The sequence below is a fragment of the Hyla sarda genome, chromosome 7 (genome assembly GCF_029499605.1).
Source record: "Hyla sarda isolate aHylSar1 chromosome 7, aHylSar1.hap1, whole genome shotgun sequence".
Taxonomy (NCBI): Eukaryota; Metazoa; Chordata; class Amphibia; order Anura; family Hylidae; genus Hyla; species Hyla sarda.
The window spans coordinates 55,092,076-55,113,485 of record NC_079195.1 but is presented as its reverse complement, the minus strand read 5'-3'; the positions used below and the strand labels follow the sequence as shown (position 1 = coordinate 55,113,485).

Sequence of the window (21,410 nt, the reverse complement as noted above, 5' to 3'; positions counted from 1 at the left end):
GTGCCTGGTGTAGCTGAGAGTGCACAGTGCCTGGTGTAGCAGAGAGTGCACAGTGCCCGGTGTAGCAGAGAGTGCACAGTGCCCGGTGTAGCAGAGAGTGCACAGTGCCCGGTGTAGCAGAGAGTGCACAGTGCCCGGTGTAGCAGAGAGTGCACAGTGCCTGGTGTAGGTGAGAGTGCACAGTGCCTGGTGTAGGTGAGAGTGCCTGGTGTAGGTGAGAGTGCACAGTGCCCGGTGTAGCAGAGAGTGCACAGTGCCTGGTGTAGGTGAGAGTGCACAGTGCCCGGTGTAGCTGAGAGTGCACAGTGCCTGGTGTAGCTGAGAGTGCACAGTGCCTGGTGTAGCTGAGAGTGCACAGTGCCCGGTGTAGCTGAGAGTGCACAGTGCCCGGTGTAGCTGAGAGTGCACAGTGCCTGGTGTAGCTGAGAGTGCACAGTGCCCGGTGTAGCTGAGAGTGCACAGTGCCCGGTGTAGCTGAGAGTGCACAGTGCCTGGTGTAGCTGAGAGTGCACAGTGCCCGGTGTAGCTGAGAGTGCACAGTGCCCGGTGTAGCTGAGCCCTGCACAGTGCCTGGTGTAGCTGAGAGTGCACAGTGCCTGGTGTAGCTGAGAGTGCACAGTGCCTGGTGTAGCTGAGAGTGCACAGTGCCCGGTGTAGCTGAGAGTGCACAGTGCCTGGTGTAGCTGAGCCCTGCACAGTGCCTGGTGTAGCTGAGAGTGCACAGTGCCTGGTGTAGCTGAGAGTGCACAGTGCCTGGTGTAGCTGAGCCCTGCACAGTGCCTGGTGTAGCCGAGAGTGCACAGTGCCTGGTGTAGCTGAGAGTGCACAGTGCCCGGTGTAGCTGAGAGTGCACAGTGCCCGGTGTAGCTGAGAGTGCACAGTGCCCGGTGTAGCTGAGAGTGCACAGTGCCCGGTGTAGCTGAGAGTGCACAGTGCCCGGTGTAGCTGAGCCCTGCACAGTGCCCGGTGTAGCTGAGAGTGCACAGTGCCTGGTGTAGCTGAGAGTGCACAGTGCCTGGTGTAGCTGAGCCCTGCACAGTGCCTGGTGTAGCTGAGAGTGCACAGTGCCTGGTGTAGCTGAGAGTGCACAGTGCCTGGTGTAGCTGAGAGTGCGCAGTGCCCGGTGTAGCTGAGAGTGCACAGTGCCTGGTGTAGCTGAGAGTGCACAGTGCCCGGTGTAGCTGAGAGTGCACAGTGCCTGGTGTAGCTGAGAGTGCACAGTGCCTGGTGTAGCTGAGAGTGCACAGTGCCTGGTGTAGCTGAGAGTGCACAGTGCCTGGTGTAGCTGAGAGTGCACAGTGCCTGGTGTAGCTGAGAGTGCACAGTGCCCGGTGTAGTTGAGAGTGCACAGTGCCTGGTGTAGGTGAGAGTGCACAGTGCCCGGTGTAGGTGAGAGTGCACAGTGCCCGGTGTAGGTGAGAGTGCACAGTGCCTGGTGTAGCTGAGAGTGCACAGTGCCCGGTGTAGCTGAGAGTGCACAGTGCCTGGTGTAGCTGAGAGTGCACAGTGCCTGGTGTAGCTGAGAGTGCACAGTGCCCGGTGTAGCTGAGCCCTGCACAGTGCCTGGTGTAGCTGAGCCCTGCACAGTGCCTGGTGTAGCTGAGCCCTGCACAGTGCCTGGTGTAGCTGAGCCCTGCACAGTGCCTGGTGTAGCTGAGCCCTGCACAGTGCCAGGTGTAGCTGAGCCCTGCACAGTGCCTGGTGTAGCTGAGCCCTGCACAGTGCCTGGTGTAGCTGAGCCCTGCACAGTGCCTGGTGTAGCTGAGCCCTGCACAGTGCCTGGTGTAGCTGAGCCCTGCACTGAGCACACTGCACCGCATCCCTGCTCTGTGAAGTTGTGACTCTACCAAATGCAGCAGACGACCCCCACATCCCCCCGGAGACACAAGTTACCTGTGAAGACATCTCCCCTCTCCTCTGTGCCCAGGATAAAGTCCTCCACACCCCGGTGCCTGGCACACAGCGGAGGACACACGGGCGGCAGCCGCAGCATCCCTGGCATCTGCCCGGCTAGAGATACCCTGCCGCCTGGAATAAAGCATCAGGCCACGCCCACCGCACGTCAATCAGGAGCGGCCCATCCCAGCTACAACCGCTACCGTAATGCACGGCTCCTACCGTAGTGTGTGTAGTAGCTGCACATGGTGTTCTGCAGATAAGTGAGCTAAGGAGGAAGCTGAGAGGAAGTTTATCAGTGATTACAATGCAAGACGTGCTCAGAGACCATAACTACTGACGTATAAAGACGTGCTAAAACACCACAACTACTGACGTATAAAGACGTGCTAAAACACCACAACTACTGACGTATAAAGACGTGCTAAAACACCACAACTACTGACGTATAAAGACGTGCTAAAACACCACAACTACTGACGTATAAAGACGTGCTAAAACACCACAACTACTGAAGTGTCACAAGGTAAATATGTAGACTACCAGGATGTAGATGTGATCTATGAAATAAAGGCAAATCTGCAGCAAAATCTACCAGCGCAGCGAGACATGTGACGCTACCCTAGTGTTTCCTAACTAATGTGCCTCCAGCTGTTGCAAAGCTACAATTTCCAGCATGCCCGGTGCCAGAATAGCAAAAAAAAAACCACATGGCATACTATTTTGGAAACAGCTCCTCTCAAGGCACGTAACAAGGGGTCCAGTGAGCCTTAAGACCTCACAGGTGTTTGACGACTTTCCGTTAAAGTCGGATGTGTAAATGAAAAAAAAAAAATCACTAAAGTGCAGTTTTTTCCCCAAAATTTTACATTTTTACAAGGGGTAATAGGAGAAAATGCCCCCCAAAATGTGTAACCCCATTTCTTCTGAGTGTAGAAATTCCCCATGTGTGGACGTCAAGTGCTCTGCTGGCGCACTACAATGCTCAGAAGAGGAGGAGCGCCATTGAGCTTTTGGAGAGAGAATGTGTTTGGAATGGAAGTCGGGGGCCATGTGCATTTACAGAACAGTGGACACCCCACATTTTGGAAACTACACCCCTCAGAGAATTTAATAAGGGGCGCAGTGAGTATTTACACCCCACTGGCATTTGACAGATCTTTGGAACAGTGGGCTGAGCAAATGAAAAATAAAATTTTTCATGGACCACTGTTCCAAAAATCTGTCAGACACCTGTGGGGCGTAAATTCTCACTGTACCCCTTATTACATTACATGAGGGGTGAAATTTCCTAAATGGGGTCACATGTGGGGGGGTCCATTGTTCTGGCACTATGGGGGCTTTGTAAACACATGTGGCCTTCAATTCCGGACAAATTTTCTCTTCAAAAGCCCAATGGCTCTCCTTCTCTTCTGAGCATTGTAGTGCGCCCGCAGAGCACTTTACATCCACAGAAGAAATGGGATTGCAAATTTTGGGGGGCTTTTTTCCTATTTTCCCTTGTGAAAATGAAAAATGTAGGGTAACACCAGCATTTTAGTAAAAAAAAATGTTTTCTTCATTTTCCCATCCAACTTTAATGAAAATTCGTCAAACATATGTGGGGTGTTAAGGCTCACTATACCCCTTGTTACGTTCCGTGAGGGGTGTAGTTTCCAAAATGGGGTCACATGTGGGTATTTTTTTTTTTTACGTTTATGTCAGAACCACTGTAAAATCAGCCACCCCTGTGCAAATCACAATTTAGGCCTCAAATGTACATAGTGCGCTCTCACTCCTGAGCCTTGTTATGCCTCCGCAAAGCATTTTACGCCCACATATGGGGTATTTCCGTACTCAGGAGAAATTGCATTACAAATTTTGGGGATCTTTTTTACTTTTACCTCTTGTGAAGTATGGGGTTTTATTTTTATTTATTTATTTATTTATTTATTTTTTGCTGTTGAAAAACTACAACTCCCAGCATGCACTGACATACTGTACATGCTGGGAGTTGTACTTTTGCAACAGCTAGAGGCACACTGGTTGGAAAACCTTCAGTTAGGTTCTGTTACCTTACTCAGTATTTTCCAACCAGTGTGCCTCCAGCTGTTGCAAAACTACAACTCCCATCATGTACTGATCACCGAAGGGTATGCTGTGAGATGTAGTTATGCAACAACTGGAGGTATGCATCTACAACTCCCAGCATGCCGAGACTGCTGTTTGCTGTTTGAGCATGCTGGGAGTTGTAGTTTTGCAAGATCTGAAGGGCCACAGTTTAGAAACCACTGCACAGTGATCTCCAAACTGTGGCCCTCCAAATGTTGCAAAACTACAAATCCCAGCATGCCCAGACAGCAAACTGCTATGTGTGCATGCTGGGAGTTGTAGTTTTGCAAGATCTGGAGGGCCACTGTTTAGAGACCACTGCACAGTGATCTCCAAACTGTAGCCCTCCAGCTGTTGCAAAACTACAAATCCCAGTATGCCCAGACTGCAAACTGCTGTGTGAGCATGCTAGGAGTTGTAGTTTTGCAAGATCGAGAGGGCCACAGTTTAGAGATCACTGTTCAGTGGTCTCTAAACTGTAGACCTCCAGCTGTTGAAAAACTACAAATCCCGGCAAGCCCAAACAGCTGTCTGGGCATGCTGGGAGTTGTAGTTTTGCAACATCTGGAGGGCTACAGTTTAGAGACCACTGTATAGTGGTTTCAAACTGTGGCCCTCCAGATGTTGCTAGGCAACTCACCGGCTTCCGTAGTCTGCACATCATCGCCGCACCAGGGAGCCGCCTGTCATCGCTGCCCGATGCCGCCGCCTATCGTCGCCCGCCGCCGACGGTGGTAAGTGACCTCGGGCGCTGGTCACCAACGGTTCCCCTGCTCTTCCCGGACTACAGTGGGTGGGCAGAGCGGGGGAACCGAACTTTAATCCCCCTGCCCCCGATCTGCTATTGGTTGATCGCTTCTGATCGACCAATAGCAGGGAAAGGAGGTAGGTGGTCTCAGGGCCCCCCTGGGCATTGGCATGGGATGCCTGTTGAATGATTTCAGTAGGCATCCCGTTCCGATCACCACCAGGCGAGCTGCGGTGATTGGAAATACAGAGGGTGTACAAGTATCCATACGCCCTCCGTCCCCAACAGGTTAAACAGATTTGTAAATGACTTCTATTAAAAAATCTTTACCCTTCCAGTACTTATTAGCAGCTGTATGCTACAGAGGATATTCTTTTCTTTGTTGAATTTCTTTTTTGTCTTGTCCACAGTGCTCTCTTCTGACACCTGATGCCCGTATCAGGAAATGTCCAGAGCAGGAGAAAATCCCCATAGCAAACCTATGCTACTCTGGACAGTTCCGGAGTACCCCTATAAATTCAAATTTCGGACTCAAGTTCATTTTTTCCGCTGATCAACTTATTTAAGTATATAAATGGCCCATACAAAAAATATGGGAAAAAACTGTTCCAGGTAAAACCCCTTCAGAAGACAAGAGGGCGCTCCCTCCATCTGGAGAAAAAAGGTTCCAATGATTGATGTTGCTGTCAGAAAATGAGTGATGTCATTACAAAGTGCAATTAATTGTGCAAAAAACAAGCCCTCCCATGGGTCTGTGGATGGAAATATAACTGTGGATGGCAATCTATAACTTATCCCTTATCCTTCGGATAGGGGATAAGTAATTTTTCACTACAGAACACCTTTAACCCCTTAAGGACTCAGGGTTTTTCCGTTTTTGCACTTTCGTTTTTTCCTCCTTACCTTTTAAAAATCATAACCCTTTCAATTTTCCACCTAAAAATCCATATTATGGCTTATTTTTTGCGTCGCCAATTCTACTTTGCAGTGACATTAGTCATTTTACCCAAAAATGCACGGCGAAACGGAAAAAAAAATCATTGTGCGACAAAATCGAAAAAAAAACGCCATTTTGTAACTTTTGGGGGCTTCCGTTTCTACGCAGTGCATATTTCGGTAAAAATTACACCTTATCATTATTCTGTAGGTCCATACGGTTAAAATGATACCCTACTTATATAGGTTTAATTTTGTCGCACTTCTGGAAAAAATCATAACTACATGCAGGAAAATTTTTACGTTTAAAAATGTCATCTTCTGACCCCTATAACTTTTTTATTTTTCCACGTACGGGGCGGTATGAGGACTCATTTTTTGCGCCGTGATCTGAAGTTTTTACTGGTATGATTTTTGTTTTGATATGACTTTTTGATCACTTTTTATTCATTTTTTAATGTTATAAAAAGTTACCAAAATACGCTTTTTTGGACTTTGGAACTTTTTTGCGCGTACGCCATTGACCCTACGGCTTAATTAATGATATATTTTTATAGTTCGAACATTTACGCACGCGGCGATACCACATATGTTTATTTTTATTTTATTTTTTACACAGTTTTATTTTTTTTATGGGAAAAGGGGGGTGATTCAAACTTTTATTAGGGAAGGGGCTAAATGACCTTTATTAACACTTTTTTTTTTACTTTTTTTTTTGCAGTGTTATAAGTCCCATAGGGACCTATAACACTGCACACACTGATCTCTCATCCTGATCACAGGCGTGTATTAACACGCCTGTGATCAGCATTATCGGCGCTTGACTGCTCCTGCCTGGATCTCAGGCACGGAGCAGTCATTCGTCGATCGGACACCGAGGAGGCAGGTAAGAGCCCTCCCGGTGTCCGATCAGCTGTTCGGGACGCCGCGATTTCACCGCGGCGGTCCCGAACAGCCCGACTGAGCAGCCGGGATACTTTCAGTTTCACTTTAGAAGCGGCGGTCAGCTTTGACCGCCGCTTCTAAAGGGTTAATACCGCACATCGCCACGATCGGCGATGTGTGGTATTAGCCGCGGGTCCCGGCCGTTGATTAGCGCCGGGACCCACGCGATGATGCGGGATCGCGGCGCGATCCCGCTTCATATCGCGGGAGGCGGCGCAGGACGTAAATATACGTCCTGCGTCGTTAAGGGGTTAAGGCCTAAATGGGCTGTGTCCTTAAGGGGTTAAAGCAAGTAAAAAAAAATGGTAATATAAACCTAAAACATGCGTTTACAGCAGTGAAATGGCTTCACTGGTGATATTATAGGTAAGTTATTTTTTATGTAGAATATTGATAATATAACATTATTAACGCTAAACTTGTAGTACATTTCCTGCTCACACGCAGGGGGGTATTTAATATTGGGTTTATGCCGTTTTTGTGGTGTCAAAAAGGTGCATCTTTGGGCGCATCTTTGGGCGCAGTGTGTTATTGCGCCTTTTTGTTGAGTCTTTTTCATACATGCCCTTTTTTTAAACTGACTGTGAATTCCAGCTGTGGGCACTTTCCACAGCGGCACACGGTATTTGTTATTTGCGCCTTTTGGCAAAAGGGTACATAAAAAGGCGCATTCACCTTACCTTAAAGGGGTACTCCAGTGGAAAACATTTTCTATTTTAATCAACTGGTGCCAGAAAGTTAAACCAATTTGTAAATTACTTCTATAAAAAAAAAAAATCTTAATCCTTCCAGTACTTATTAGCTGCTGAACACTACAGAGAAAATTATTTTCTTTTTGGAACACAGAGCTCTCTGCTGACATCACGAGCACAGTGCTCTCTACTGACATCTCTGTCCATTTTAGGAACTGTTCAGAGTCCCCATAGAAAATCCCCATAGAAAACATATGCTGCTCTGGACAGTTCCTAAAATGGACAGAGATGTCAGCAGAGAACACTGTGGTCATGATGTCAGCAGAGAACACTGTGCTCATGATTCAGCAGAGAACACTGTTTTTCAAAACAGTAAATAATTTCCTCTGTAGTATTCAGCAGCTAATAAGTACTGAAAGGATTAAGATTTTTTAATAGAAGTAATTTACAAATCTGTTTAACTTTCTGGCACCAGTTGATTTAAAAAAATAAAAATAAGTTTTCCACTGGAGTACCCCTTTAAAGGAGTTCTAGTTACAGTGAAAATGTTGCCTCGACATGGAATGAATTTTTGGCTTACTTAAAGGGGTACTCCAGTGGAAAACTTTATTTTTTTTTAAATCAACTGGTGCCAGAAAGTTAAACAAATTTGTATATTAAATCAAAAAGGAATTGGGGTATGTGCAGCTCACAATATAAATTAGTCGAGGCTAAATGGAAAATATTTACACCAAAAAAATACCAGTACAAAATAATATATAAGGATAAAAAGGGGGGTACCAAATGCCTCTAGACTAATAGCGGTTTATGGATTGCGGTGGTCATGCGGTAAATATTTCTTTCTCTAGACGCGTTTCAGGGTACTTTATATATGACCCTTTCCTCAGTAGAGATATATCCTATATCTCTACTGAGGAAAGGGTCATATATAAAGTACCCTGAAACGCGTCTAGAGAAAAAAATATTTACCGCATGACCACCGCATTTCATAAACCGCTATCACTTACCTCCGATACAACTCTATCATCTGCTGCTTCCACACCTGGCTGCTTTCTATCCGCCATTCCACCAGACGCCGAGAGATCCTCCACGAGGCTTTCCTTCATTTCCGGAGCAAGATCCATCTATCTCCGAGTGTACCTCCATCCCCGGAGCCACTCCGTGACCGGTGACTTCTCCTCGGCCTGTGGCAACCGGGCCCGTCACCGCAAGTGCATGCCAACGCTGGACACAGCCTCCACGACATCTGTCTCCGAGCCTGCATCCATCTCCGGAATCATTCCGTGACCGGTGATTTCTCCTTGGCCTGTGGCATCCGGGCCCGTCACCATAAGCGCATACTAGCGCTGGACACAGCCTCTACAACACCTATCTCTCGGACGTCCAGCCAAAAAATCACCTTTAGGAGTTGGTAATTATACCACTTTGTGAACTGTTCTAAACCATATGAGAACGGAGTGTACCTTATAAAAGTATATTATGTCGGTTTGCACAATATTGAGATAGCGGTAGAATACAATGTACATGCCATTTTTTAAAACATTTTTTAATATTCTTTGTATTTCAATACCATACCTCCCCCCAAGGGCCCTGTGGTAGGAGGCATTTATGTATTAGATTTGCATCATTTATTTTATGTCTCTTTTGTAATATTTTATATTAAATTTGTACATCATTTAAAGTGAAGCACAGTCCGACTTTATTTTTCTGTAATTTCATCATCATGTACCATTTTATGGTATTAGTCTAGAGGCATTTGGTACCCCCCTTTTTTTCCTTATAAATTTGTACATTACTTCTATTAAAACATCTTAATCATTCCAGTACTTATTAGCTGAGGAATACTACAGAGAAAATTATTTTCTTTTTGGAACACAGAGCTCTCTGCTGACATCACAAGCACAGTGCTCTCTGCTGACATCTCTATCCATTTTAGGAACTGCCCAGAGTAGGAGAAAATCCCCATAGAAAACATAGAGGACAGAGATGTGAGCAGAGAGCACTGTGCTTGTGATTCAGCAGAGAGCTCTGTGTTCCAAAACAAAAAGAATTTCCTCTGTAGTATTCAGCAGCTAATAAGTACTGGAAGGATTAAGATTTTTTAATAGAAGTAATTTACAAATCTGTTTAACTTTCTGGCCCTAGTTGATTTAAAAAATTTTAAAAAAAATTTCCCACTGGAGTACCCCTTTAAGTAAGCCAAAAATTCATTCCATGTCGAGGCAACCTTTTCACTGTAACTAGAACCAGCAAAAGCTGAGGTAACACTCAAAAGGTGCCATATTTTTTTAAGGCCGTGCACCTTTATAGTAAATTTGGCGCACGACAGCCAAAATAGGCGGTACAAATTCAGTCCGGAAAAATTATACAGGTTTTTGTAGAAAATGTGGACGAATTTTGGCGCTGGAACTCTGGATATTAAGAAGTTCAGGAACACATCTGCGTTCCTTTAAAAGGCTTTATTTGTGAATACATAAGCTACGCGTTTCTGGTCCAGAACGGACCCTTCGTCAGGCAAAGTATATATACAGCAATCCCCCTCATTAATATGGATTCCAAATAGCAAGAATATTGGCAACAAGATTGACTGAGGTTATGAGGTCTATAGCACATCCAGAGGGAAATGGCTTAATGCCGAATAAATCTATATCTTATTAAATTCAGGGATTATTTATGACATAAACATAGGAAAAAGTCCTACTCCAACATGCAGAATCACGATTCCCCTCTGGCCCAGGTGCAGTCAGGACGTTGCTGCCGCAAACAAGGTAGGTAGGAAACAGAAGTTCTCTCTCTGAAGAGCATAGGATCCTCAGCGCTTCTGGACACCAGTATATGTAAAATACAAAAGCTTTATTTATTTCTTCATTAAAAACATAGTAGAGGTACAAAAATGGGTACATTGGTCTGATTTTACCCATTTTTGTACCCCTACTATGTTTTTAACGAAGAAACAAATAAAGCTTTTGTATGTTACATATACTGGTGTCCAGAAGCGCTGAGGATCCTATGCTCTTCAGACAGAGAAGTTCTGTTTCCGATCATTTATGACCATGCAGGCCGGCCTTGGACACCCGCCACACAACAACCCACCCCCACAGACGACTATCACACTGATGCAGCAGCTTCCGGTTCCTATAAGACTTTAGGCATATCTTTTCTATTCCATTTAATTTATTTTTTTTTACTTCTCCCGGCTAGTTCTTGTGATTGGTCAGGGTCTGAACACTCAGACCTGACCAATAAAAAATTTTGACATAGGAAAATATTAAGTGTACAGGCAAACTCCAAGAATGTGGAAAAAAGTTATAGGGTATTTTATGGCGTGCAATACACTTAAAGGAGTTCTGTAGTGAAAGATAACTTATAGGATAGGTGATAAGTTATAAATTGCTGGGGGTCCGACCACACGCTGGCGTGTGCTGATGCGGCTGGTCTGTCTGCCACAGATCCGATGGATGCCGCCTGATGTTCTATGGAGACAGCTTGCAGGTCCCCGAAGTCTGGACATAGTACCCCACATTAGGTAGGCAGCATAGTACCCCCACATTAGGTAGACAGCATGGTTTCCTCACATTAGGTAGACAGCATATTTTCCCCACATTAGGTGGACAGCATAGTACCCCCACATTAGATAGACAGCATAGTTTCCCCACATTAGGTGGACAGCATAGTACCCCCACATTAGGTAGGCAGCATAGTTCCCCCACATTAGGTAGACAGCATAGTACCCCCACAATAGGTAGACAGCATAGTTTCCCCATATTAGGTAGACAGCATAATTCCCCCACATTAGGTAGACAGCAGTGTGCCCCACATTAGGTAGACAGCAGTGTGCCCCACATTAGGTAGACAGCAGTGTGCCCCACATTAGGTAGACAGCATAGTTTCCCGACATAAGATTAGGCAGCACACTAACCCCTCCTCTCTGTTTTCCTGCTGGAGTGCGATAGAACAGGAGTGAGAGGATTGAGAGGATTGCTTGTCCTGCCCTCACTTACTGGACTTTGTCCCAACTGTGCTTCAGCTTGGACAAATGTAATACTGCAGCCAGACAGGATTATATTCTGGATGATACGGGCAACCCTAATGGTCCTTTTTTATTAGCCATGATTTCGATGAAAAGCAGATAAAAACATTTAAAGGGGTACTCCGGCGCTTAGACATCTTATCCCCTAGCAAAAGGATAGGGGATTAGATGCCTGATCACGGGGGACCCGCCGGATAGGGGGATAAGATGGGGGATAAGGATAGGGGATAAGATGCCTGATCACGGAGGACCCGGCGCTGGGGACCCCCCTGATCTTCCACGCCGCACCCCATTAGAATCAGTCCCCGGAGCGTGGCGATCACGGGGACGGAGCATAGTGATGTCACGGCTCCGCCCTCATGGGAGGGGGCGTGGCAGCTGTCACGCCCCTCCAATAGACTTGCATTGAGGGGGTGGAGCATGATGTCACACGGGGGCCGAGGTGTGACATCACTATGCTCCGCCCTCGTGGTTGAGATGGAGTCAGCCTGAGGACCTCCAGCGGATTTCGAAGCCGCTAAAGGTGGTTGCAGCATGGTAGATCCCGGGGGTCCCCAGTGGCGGGACCCCCGCGATCTGACATGTTATCCTCTATCCTTTAATGTACCCCTTTAATGAAATATATTGGAAAGGGTAATGATTTGCCATGATGCATAACATATAAAAAGTTTTTTAATCTGACAGTGCCCATTTAAGCCAAAAGTTCTTGCAAACTTAAAGGAGTAGTCCGGCGTGCACTTTTTTCTTTCATCCAGTCCGGGCTGCAAAATAAAAGAAAACACACTTTCTCTTACCCCACACGTCACACGGAGCTTCAACCTTTCACCGGCCGCAGCAATGTCCCGCCTCGGCCAGTGATAGGCAGAAGCTCCGTGTGACGTGCCGGGCTAACAGGGAGTAAGAAGAATACAGCCCGGGGACCGAACACCTGTACCGGAGTGTACCGGAGCTCCGGGGGCTCGTTGGCAGGTAAGAGAAAGTGTGTTTTCTTTTATTTTGCAGCCCGGGTGGGATAAAAGGAAAAAAAGTGCGCGCCGGAGTACTCCTTTAATAAATTTGGGTTGGTGTTTTAAACGTTACTGTCATTAGAAACAAGGGTTAAACAGGTTTGCTTCTAACCCTTCTGATCCTTTGTTTCCTGGCAGACAAGCTCCACCGGAGATGTCTAGCAGCCACTTTTCTTTCTCCCTGGAATATGAGTGTGGATGAAGGAGCCAGAGACGATATCTGATCATTCAGCCGACAGCTAGGTTACAGCTGTGCATGGCCAGATGTAAATTCATAAGCAGGGAAGAAGAAGGCGATATTGCTGAATATTTATCTTGACAAAGGGTACTTTACTGGTTAAATGCATTTCCTCAGTAGTTGCCTAAGGTGATTTAGGAGTTAAATTTAAAGGGGTTGTCTGTCTTTTCTAATTTAAAGGGTAGCTCCCACCATCCCATATTTTTTTTTCTGTCCCTGCCTATTGCCAATCTATCCCTAACCCCCTGTCTGCTTTTAATTTTTCTTTTTATTATATTAAAAATAACTTTATGTCTGCCTGGTAGTGTGCTCGCTACCAGGCAGACTTCCCCTGCAGGCACCACGTCACTGATGCCTGCTGGGGCCGACACTTCCGCCCTTAGTTTATCTACACAGGGTGCCTCCAGCTGTTTCACCACTACAACTCCCAGCTTGCCCTGACATCTATTGGCTGTCAGGGCATGCTGGGAGTTGTAGTAGTGAAACAGCTGGAGGCACCCTGTGTAAATAAACTATAAGTTAGTGCCATGCGGTGCTACAGCGCTACAAACCCCCCCAACCCCGCATGCCCGCATATCCCGTTCCCTCCATCACAAACCCCCCGCCCGGCATACCCCGTTCCCTCCGTTCTGATACCTGCAGAGTCCGGCAGAGGGCGTGCAGGGACAGCGGCGGCGACGACATGTGCGGGAGGAGTGGCCTCCCAGCCAGAGGCCGGGGAGCCAATGCACTCGCTCCCGCCTGTCTGATTGACAGGCAGGGAGCGAGAGCAGCCTAAATGAAAAAGGACTGATTGCCAGGCCAAAATCAGTCCTTTTTCAGGCGTGACGTCACGCCAGGCTGCAGCCGGCCACTAGGAGGGTGACCCCTAGTGGCCGGTTTTTAAACGGAAATTTCACCCTGATAATCAAAAAAAATATATAATGACAATATATTAGAGATATGTTGTAGTACATAAGTACTACAACATATCAAAAAATAAAGTTGGTGACAGTGCCCATTTAATATAATCAGCTGTTACAGCCAAAATGTAGCTCTATTGTACATGCCATGCATACTTTATTGAAATGCATAGACAATCATGCAAGGTATTTTTTTTAAAGAGCCGAGGCAAGTGCTCTCTATCACCGAAAGTGCAAGAAAAAGTGCAAACGTGTCACACTAAAAAAACGTGCACAAAGGATGCGGTCTATCGCTAAGCCCTTCTCCAACAGGAGAGAAGCCCCCCAACAAACCTACCCTTCACCTCTGGGCCAAAAGGCACCTGCAAGGATCCAGGTTCGATGTCCCTTTTCGCCGAAGCTACTAAGGGACCGAAAATGCTCGTGGCTTCAACCTAGGCGTTAGCCAAGGTATCAGCCAAGGAGCCGTATACTGGTGGCATCTTGACCAAAGCCAAGATGCTCAGGGGTTGCAGGGAGGTAAGGAACCTAATGGCCACACACACCTCCCCTAGACCGCCAGGAGGGACACCCAGAAGGGCTACCGCATCCTGCCAATCCTGTGTACAAAACAACATGTAAAAGTGGCACAGTGACAAAACACAAAAAATAAATAAGTGGATAAGTGCAGATAAACTGCTCGGTCATCCAGCCGGATCTATAAAAATTTCCCGGATCCTAGCCAGAAGGCCGGGATACCAAGGGTGAGTGCCAAAGGTGAAGAGTAATGGTGCAGTGCTTTCACTCAGTGAGCTATAACACCCAGTGAGTTTTGGCACCTCAGGGTCACCACTCCCCGAGGCACAGAAGTACCTCGGCTCTACACCCCTCTACCTCATGGCGAGACCCGGAGGAAACAGGTCACATCAGGGCAGCCTTCGAGCTGATTCCTCAGAACCAGCTCCGGAACTCCCCGGTACACCTGCCCCCTCCATGCAGCACCCATCCCCACCAGCCCCACACCGGTGGGACTTCTCCACCAGTATGAAACTGATAAGAACAGATACTACACTTGATCTTAGCCAAAAGGCCGAGAAGCGATCATGCAATGTATTTTTTTTTTTTTTAAAGCCGAGGAACGTGCTCTCAAATAACCCAAAGTGCAAGAAAAAGTGCAAACGTGTTACACTAAAAAAAGTGCACAAAGGATGCGGTCTATCGCAATCCCTTCTCCGATAGGAGAGAGGCCCCCCAACAAACCTTACCCTTCGCCTCCGGACCAAAAGGTACCTGCGAGGTTCCAGGTTCGATGTCCCTTTTCGCCAAAGCTACTAGGGGACCACAAATGCTCCCGGCATCCCCCTTGGCGTTAGCCAAGGTATCTGCCCGCAGAGCCGATAACGGTAGGTCCCCTGCCAAGGCAGGAGTAGCCGGGGTGTTTGCAGGGAGGTGCAGAACCTAATGGCCACACACACCTCCCCTAGACCGCCAGGAGGGACACCCAGAAGGGCTACCGCATCCTGACAAATCCTGTGAACACACAACACGCAAAAAGTGACACAGTGAGACAAAAAGAAATAAATAAGTGAATGTGTGCAGATATACTGCCCGGACATCCGTCCGGATCTAAAAAAGTTTCTCTGATCCTAGCCAGAAGGCCGGGAATCAAGAGGTGAGTGCCACAAGGTGAAGAGATTATGGTGCCCGTGCTTCAACTCAGTGAGTCCATCCTCCCAGTGAGTTTTGGCACCTCGGGGTCACCACTCCCCGAGGCACAAAAGTACCTCGGCTCTAGACCCTCTCAGCCTCATGGCGAGACCCGGAGGGAACAGGTCACATCGGGGCAGCCGTCGAGCTGATTCCTCAGAACCAGCCCCGGAAGCCCTGCTACACCTGCACCCTCCATGCAGCACCCATCCCCACCAGCATGAAAACTGATAAGAACAGATACTACACTTGATCTTAGCCAAAAGGCCGAGAAGCGATCATGCACTGTATGGATGAGCTCGGTCGGCAAGAGAGGCCCCACCCTGGTAGTTTAGAGTTAGCTATTGGGGGGCTCTGTTTGGGATCCTCATCTCCTAAGAGGAGAGTAGTAATAAAGAGTGTCTTTCACTCTGGAGGACCTGTCCGGCACTAGATTGATTACTATTGGAAGTATGTAATGCTTCTTTTTCCCTATGGTGGCCCCACGTAAAAATTTAACACTTACTGCTGGGTTTCCACTGTAGTTATTTTTCAAAGAGAAGAACCCCTTTTACATAAAACCACACCCCTCATTCTTAATCCCAGCCCCCAAAAGAAAAACTCAAGAGACACAATCTTGGATAGAATTGGCCACAGCAGTCATTTTATAAAACAAAACATGTACAACATTTATAATAAATACCTCTATTAAAATTGGTTCAAACAAGCACACCAATCAGCTACCAACACACGTGAACCATCAAAAGGGCGGGGGGGGGTTGGACCTACACAGATCTGGCACCCAAACTATTTTTCCAGTTATTTACCCCCTGCCGTACCATCAGGGGCACTGTAAGCCATTGAAGATGACTCATTTCTATATTCAAGTTCCAGGAACCCAACACTGTCCATCTCCTCTCCATCAGGCTAGGATTCCACTGAGGTTTTTGCACTGCGTTTTTTTTTTTGCTTAAAAACGCCATAAAAACTGCCACTGTTTTCCCTGCGTTTTTTCTGCCGTTTTAACCTTTGTGAGGAATTTGACTTTTTTGGCCCCTTTGGCGTTTTTTTTCTTCCAAATTTGTTGTATGAAAAAAAAGGATGCAGTAGGGATGGGAAAAAATGTATTTAACCAAATTTTAATTTTTTTATAACAACATTTTTATTTATTTTTAAATAAAGTGTGCGTGTGTTTAACTTTTTTTTCTCTATTTTTAATTTTTTTTTAGGTAGTACTACTACTCCCAGCATGGAACAGACTGTCCATGATGGGAGTAGTAGTACCAGTACTAATGGACAGATCGCATCGGGTGTTACTCCTGACACCCGATGCGATCGTCCATAATATAGCAGAAATGCGGAACGGCTCTATACAGCTCTCGCATCTCTGCTCTGTACTCCAGCCAGTGATGTGAATCGAACATCACTCATTCATATTTTCTTCCTAGAGTGGGGATTGGCCGGATGGTTGCAGCCAATCACTGCTCTCAGCGGGAAATATGAATGAGTGATGTTCTATTCATATCACCGTCCGGAGTACAGAGCAGAGATGCGAGCACTGTATAGAGCCGCGCCACAATAGATAGGACAATAGATAGGACAATCACAGCAGATGTCAGGAGTGATAACCGCTGTGATCTGTCCTTAACTGCAGGTACTACTACTCCCAACATGGAGCACACTCTGCTACATGCTGGGAGCTGTAGTATCTGCATTAATAGACAGATCGCAGGGAGTGTCACTTCTGACACCCGCTGTGATCCTCCTGTATAATGTATAGATGCGGACGGCCGCTCTTCTATGGTCCCCTGCACTGCAGTTTATATACACCTATTCATATTTCCCACAGAGAGATGTGATTGGCTGGAACCATCTGGCCAATCACAGCTTCCTGCGGAAAATATGAATAGGTGTATATATAAGTCGGTGCAGGGGACCATAGAAGAGCGGCCGGTCGCATCTATAAATTATATAGAAGGATCGCAACGGACCCCGGGCGATTTGTCAATTAGTACAGGTACTACTACTCCCATCATGGAACAGTGTGTTCCATGCTGTGAGTAGTAGAACTACATAAAAAATGTAAAAAAATAAAATAAAAAAAAAGTGAAAAACACACACACACACACACACACTACATTTTTATTGCCCTGCCCACACAAATAAATTGATCCCTGTTTAAAAATTTTGTTATAAAAAAGATATATTTCGTTACATACAATTTTTTCCATCACTACTGTACCTTTTTTATTTTATTTTTTAATGGTCCCCTGCAAAATTTTAATAAAAAAGTTATCTCCATCACTTTTTTGGATCGCTAAAGTCCAAAAAAGAATTTAAAAAACGCTGGCAAAAACCAAAATGGTGTTTTTCTTGGCGTTTTTGCTCTCCCATAGACTTCTATGGGAGAAAAATGCCATGATTTCTGTCCAAAAAACACCAAACTAGGTTTTATCAGGCGTTTTGGAAAACCAGCCTCTGAGCTCAAAATAGCTGAAAAATGCAAAAAGGATTAAAAAACGCCAAAGGGAAAAACGCCAAGTGGATCTGGCATTTTGCAGTTTACTATTGACTTGCAGCTAACATCTGGACACAGCGTTTTTTCACTGAAAAAACGCTGTGCGGCAAAATGGGCATTTTTTACAGCGTACTTTTGCTAGAAAATCCTCAGGGGAATTCCATCCTCACACCACTGTAACTCTCTATGGATGACTAGGCCCAAACCTCTACTCAGTCTTCCAATATATCTCTGATTCTCATGTGCACAAATACCTCAGCTGCCACACACCTGTCTACAGACGCTGTAGCGTAAAACTCTCAATGTCACTATGCTGGCCAACTAATAAGCACAAGGTACCAAATATTACCCAATAGTACCCCATTGACTGACTGGCACCACCACATCCTGCAGCGTGACATCAACAAACACAGAAATGGTGTCATCACTGAGACAATATTTCACCAGCTCTTACTGTACCAGGGGGTGTCTAGACTATAAGGGTTCCAATATAATAAGCAATAAAAGGCAACATCCTCACAAACAATAGCATCGGTAATAATGGTGTACAGTGTAAAACATAACAACACTGTTAAAGGTGAGTGTAAATCCCATTTCACGCCCTTCCATGCCTTTTATTTAATGTAGAATAGAGATATCTGCATCTGTTGTTACCGCAGAATGTGTCTTTATACGTGTCCTGAGTTAGAAAAAGGCTCATTTCTAATCCTGCTGACCAGCAGCGGCAAGACACTGCCAAGTGAGCCACTTTTTGCAAAATCTGCACAATGGCCAAGAAAGAATTCCCCTGATGTATTATTAATGTCTCCATACATAGCGCTTTATGGATTCATGGAATAAATAGCGTTTCCTGCACTGTTTGTTCTTACTCAGAGCTTCTATCAGCTCCGGGAGAACAGATGAAATCTTCATATTGTTCAGTGATTGTCTGGAATTAGCTTTGTTTATCAAGCCCAGTTTATATATAAGGGGTTTACCCACCAAAATCATGTATCACCTATCCTACATTACTGGACTATATATAGCCTATAACATACTACAGATCATAGTCATGGCTAGGCTTCACCTGTATACAGAGGCTTAACTTGTAGCTTCTGGGCCCCAATGCAAAATATGCAACAGGGCCCCATGTGCCATTTATAATACTGGTCTCTTAAAGGGGTACTCAACTGGTGCCAGAAAGTAAAACAGATTTGTAAATCACTTCTATTAAAAAAATCTTGATCCTTCCAGTACTTTTTAGGGGCTGTATACTAAAGAGAAATCCAAAAAGAAATGCATTTCCTGTGATGTCCTGACCACAGTGCACTCTGCTGACCTCTGCTGTCCATTTTAGGAACTGTCCAGTGAAGCATATGTTCGCTATGGGGATTTTCTTCTTCGCTGGACAGTTCCTAAAATGGACAGCAGAGGTCAACAGAGAGCACTGTGGTCAGGACATCACAGGAAATGCATTTCTTTTTGGATTTCTCTTTAGTATACAGCCCCTAAAAAGTACTGGAAGGATTAATATTTTTTAATAGAAGTGATTTACAAATCTGTTTACATTTCTGGCACCAGTTGATTTAAAAAAAAAAAAGTTTTCCACGGGAGCATCCCTTTAACCCCTTAAGGACTCAGCCCATTTTGGCCTTAAGGACTCAGACAATTTAATTTTTACGTTTTCATTTTTTCCTCCTCGCCTTCTAAAAATCATAACTCTTTTATATTTTCATCCACAGACTAGTATGAGGGCTTGTTTTTTGCGTGACCAGTTGTCCTTTGTAATGACATCACTCATTATATCATAAAATGTATGGCGCAACCAAAAAACACTATTTTTGTGGGGAAATTAAAACGAAAAACGCAATTTTGCTAATTTTGGAAGGTTTTGTTTTCACGCCGTACAATTTATGGTAAAAATGACATGTGTTCTTTATTCTTAGGGTCAATACGATTAAAATGATACCCATTATTATATACTTTTATATTATTGTTGCGCTTAAAAAAAATCACAAACTTTTTAACCAAATTAGTACGTTTATAATCCCTTTATTTTGATGACCTCTAACTTTTTTATTTTTCCGTATAAGTGGCGGTATGGAGGCTTATTTTTTGCGCCATGATCTGTACTTTTTTTTGATACCACATTTGCATATAAAAAACTTTTAATACACTTTTTATAAAAAATTTTTTAATAAAATGTATTAAAAAAGTAGGAATTTTGGACTTTTTTAAAAAAAAATTCGTTCACGCCGTTCACCGTACGGGATCATTAACATTTTATTTTAATAGTTCGGACATTTACACACGCAGCGATACCAAATATGTCTATAAAAAAAATTTTTTACGCTTTTTGGGGGTAAAATAGGAAAAAACGGACGTTTTACTTTTTTATTGGGGGAGGGGATTTTTCACTTTTTTTTTACTTTTACTTTTACATTTTTTTACTTTTTTTTTACACTTGAATAGTCCCCATAGGGGACTATTCATAGCAATACCATGATTGCTAATACTGATCTGTTCTATGTATAGGACATAGAACAGATCAGTATTATCGGTCATCTTCTGCTCTGGTCTGCTCGATCACAGACCAGAGCAGGAGACGCCGGGAGCCGCACGGAGGAAGGAGAGGGGACCTCCGTGCGGCGTTATGAATGATCGGATCCCCGCAGCAGCGCTGCGGGCGATCCGATCATTCATTTAAATCGCGAACTCCCGCAGATGCCGGGATCTGTATTGATCCCGGCACCTGAGGGGTTAATGGCGGACGCCCGCGAGATCGCGGGCGTCGGCCATTGCCGGCGGGTCCCTGGCTGCGATCAGCAGCCGGGATCAGCCGCGCATGACACGGGCATCGCTCCGATGCCCGCGGTTATGCTTAGGACGTAAATGTACGTCCTGGTGCGTTAAGTACCACCTCACCAGGACGTACATTTACGTCCTGCGTCCTTAAGGGGTTAAGGTGCAGATGTGCCTTGGGGCCCCTTTAGGCACCAGGTCCCCAGTGTGACTGCTACCTCTGCACCCCCTATAGTAATGCCCCTGTCTAGCCCTGTATCTATATATGCTGTTCAAAGCAAAGTGGATAGCTGGCCTACCCCTGGCGTCCAGTATACAGGGTGCATGCCCCACTAGCCTACTTTTTTCAAAGTGTGTCTCCAGCTGTTGCAAAATTACAACTCCCAGCATGCTCGGACATCAATTACCTAATACACTGTTATTAATGGGATGCAGTGTGATAGAAGTAAGATGGGGTGTGAAAAGTTCTTCCTATCTCGCACATATGTACACAATGGAAAATATACAATAGTGTGATGTTGCAGGCCAGAAGGTATTCCTGTTCCCACAAACGCATGTAACAAAAGTCAGAGGTAACAAATGTCAAATGTTATCTGAAAAAATGTCTAGCATAAGAAAATGTCTAGCATAAATATATCTAGTGTTCTGGGGAGAAATGTGTAATGCCAAGGGACCCCAGTAGCCAAGGCATTGGGCAGAAAGCCTCCGGCAACCCAATCCGCCAGTGTTATATCTTAGTAATGTATAAAGTGTTGTTATGCATAGTCAAATGTCATAGTATGCATAGTCAAATGTCATAAAATGTATAGTCATAGTCCATAAGTCATGTTTATACCACAGTCCTAGGTATGTTGTCATTATTATACATAATCCTTGTTCTCCAGTAAACCTTATTCTCCATTATACAAATCTACCAGAGCATGTATGGACATTGATACAGAGACTCTATTGTGTTAACGGT

At 45.3% G+C, this 21,410-nt stretch overlaps 1 protein-coding gene and 2 pseudogenes across 1 annotated transcript in view; all 3 read right to left on the bottom strand.

Annotated features, from left to right (window-relative positions):
- The window catches only part of CHST15 (carbohydrate sulfotransferase 15), a 60,401-nt gene extending 58,354 nt beyond the window's left edge, over nucleotides 1-2,047 (bottom strand). The window contains exon 1 of the mRNA XM_056529663.1: nucleotides 1,894-2,047. The gene's annotated coding sequence lies outside the window, so the exon portion shown is untranslated. The remainder of the gene's footprint in view (nucleotides 1-1,893) is intronic.
- A 12,441-nt stretch (nucleotides 2,048-14,488) lies between these two features.
- LOC130283725 (U2 spliceosomal RNA) lies at nucleotides 14,489-14,566 on the bottom strand (annotated as a pseudogene).
- Nucleotides 14,567-15,291: 725 nt separating this feature from the next.
- On the bottom strand, nucleotides 15,292-15,450 carry LOC130283744 (U2 spliceosomal RNA; annotated as a pseudogene).
- Nucleotides 15,451-21,410: the final 5,960 nt, after the last annotated feature.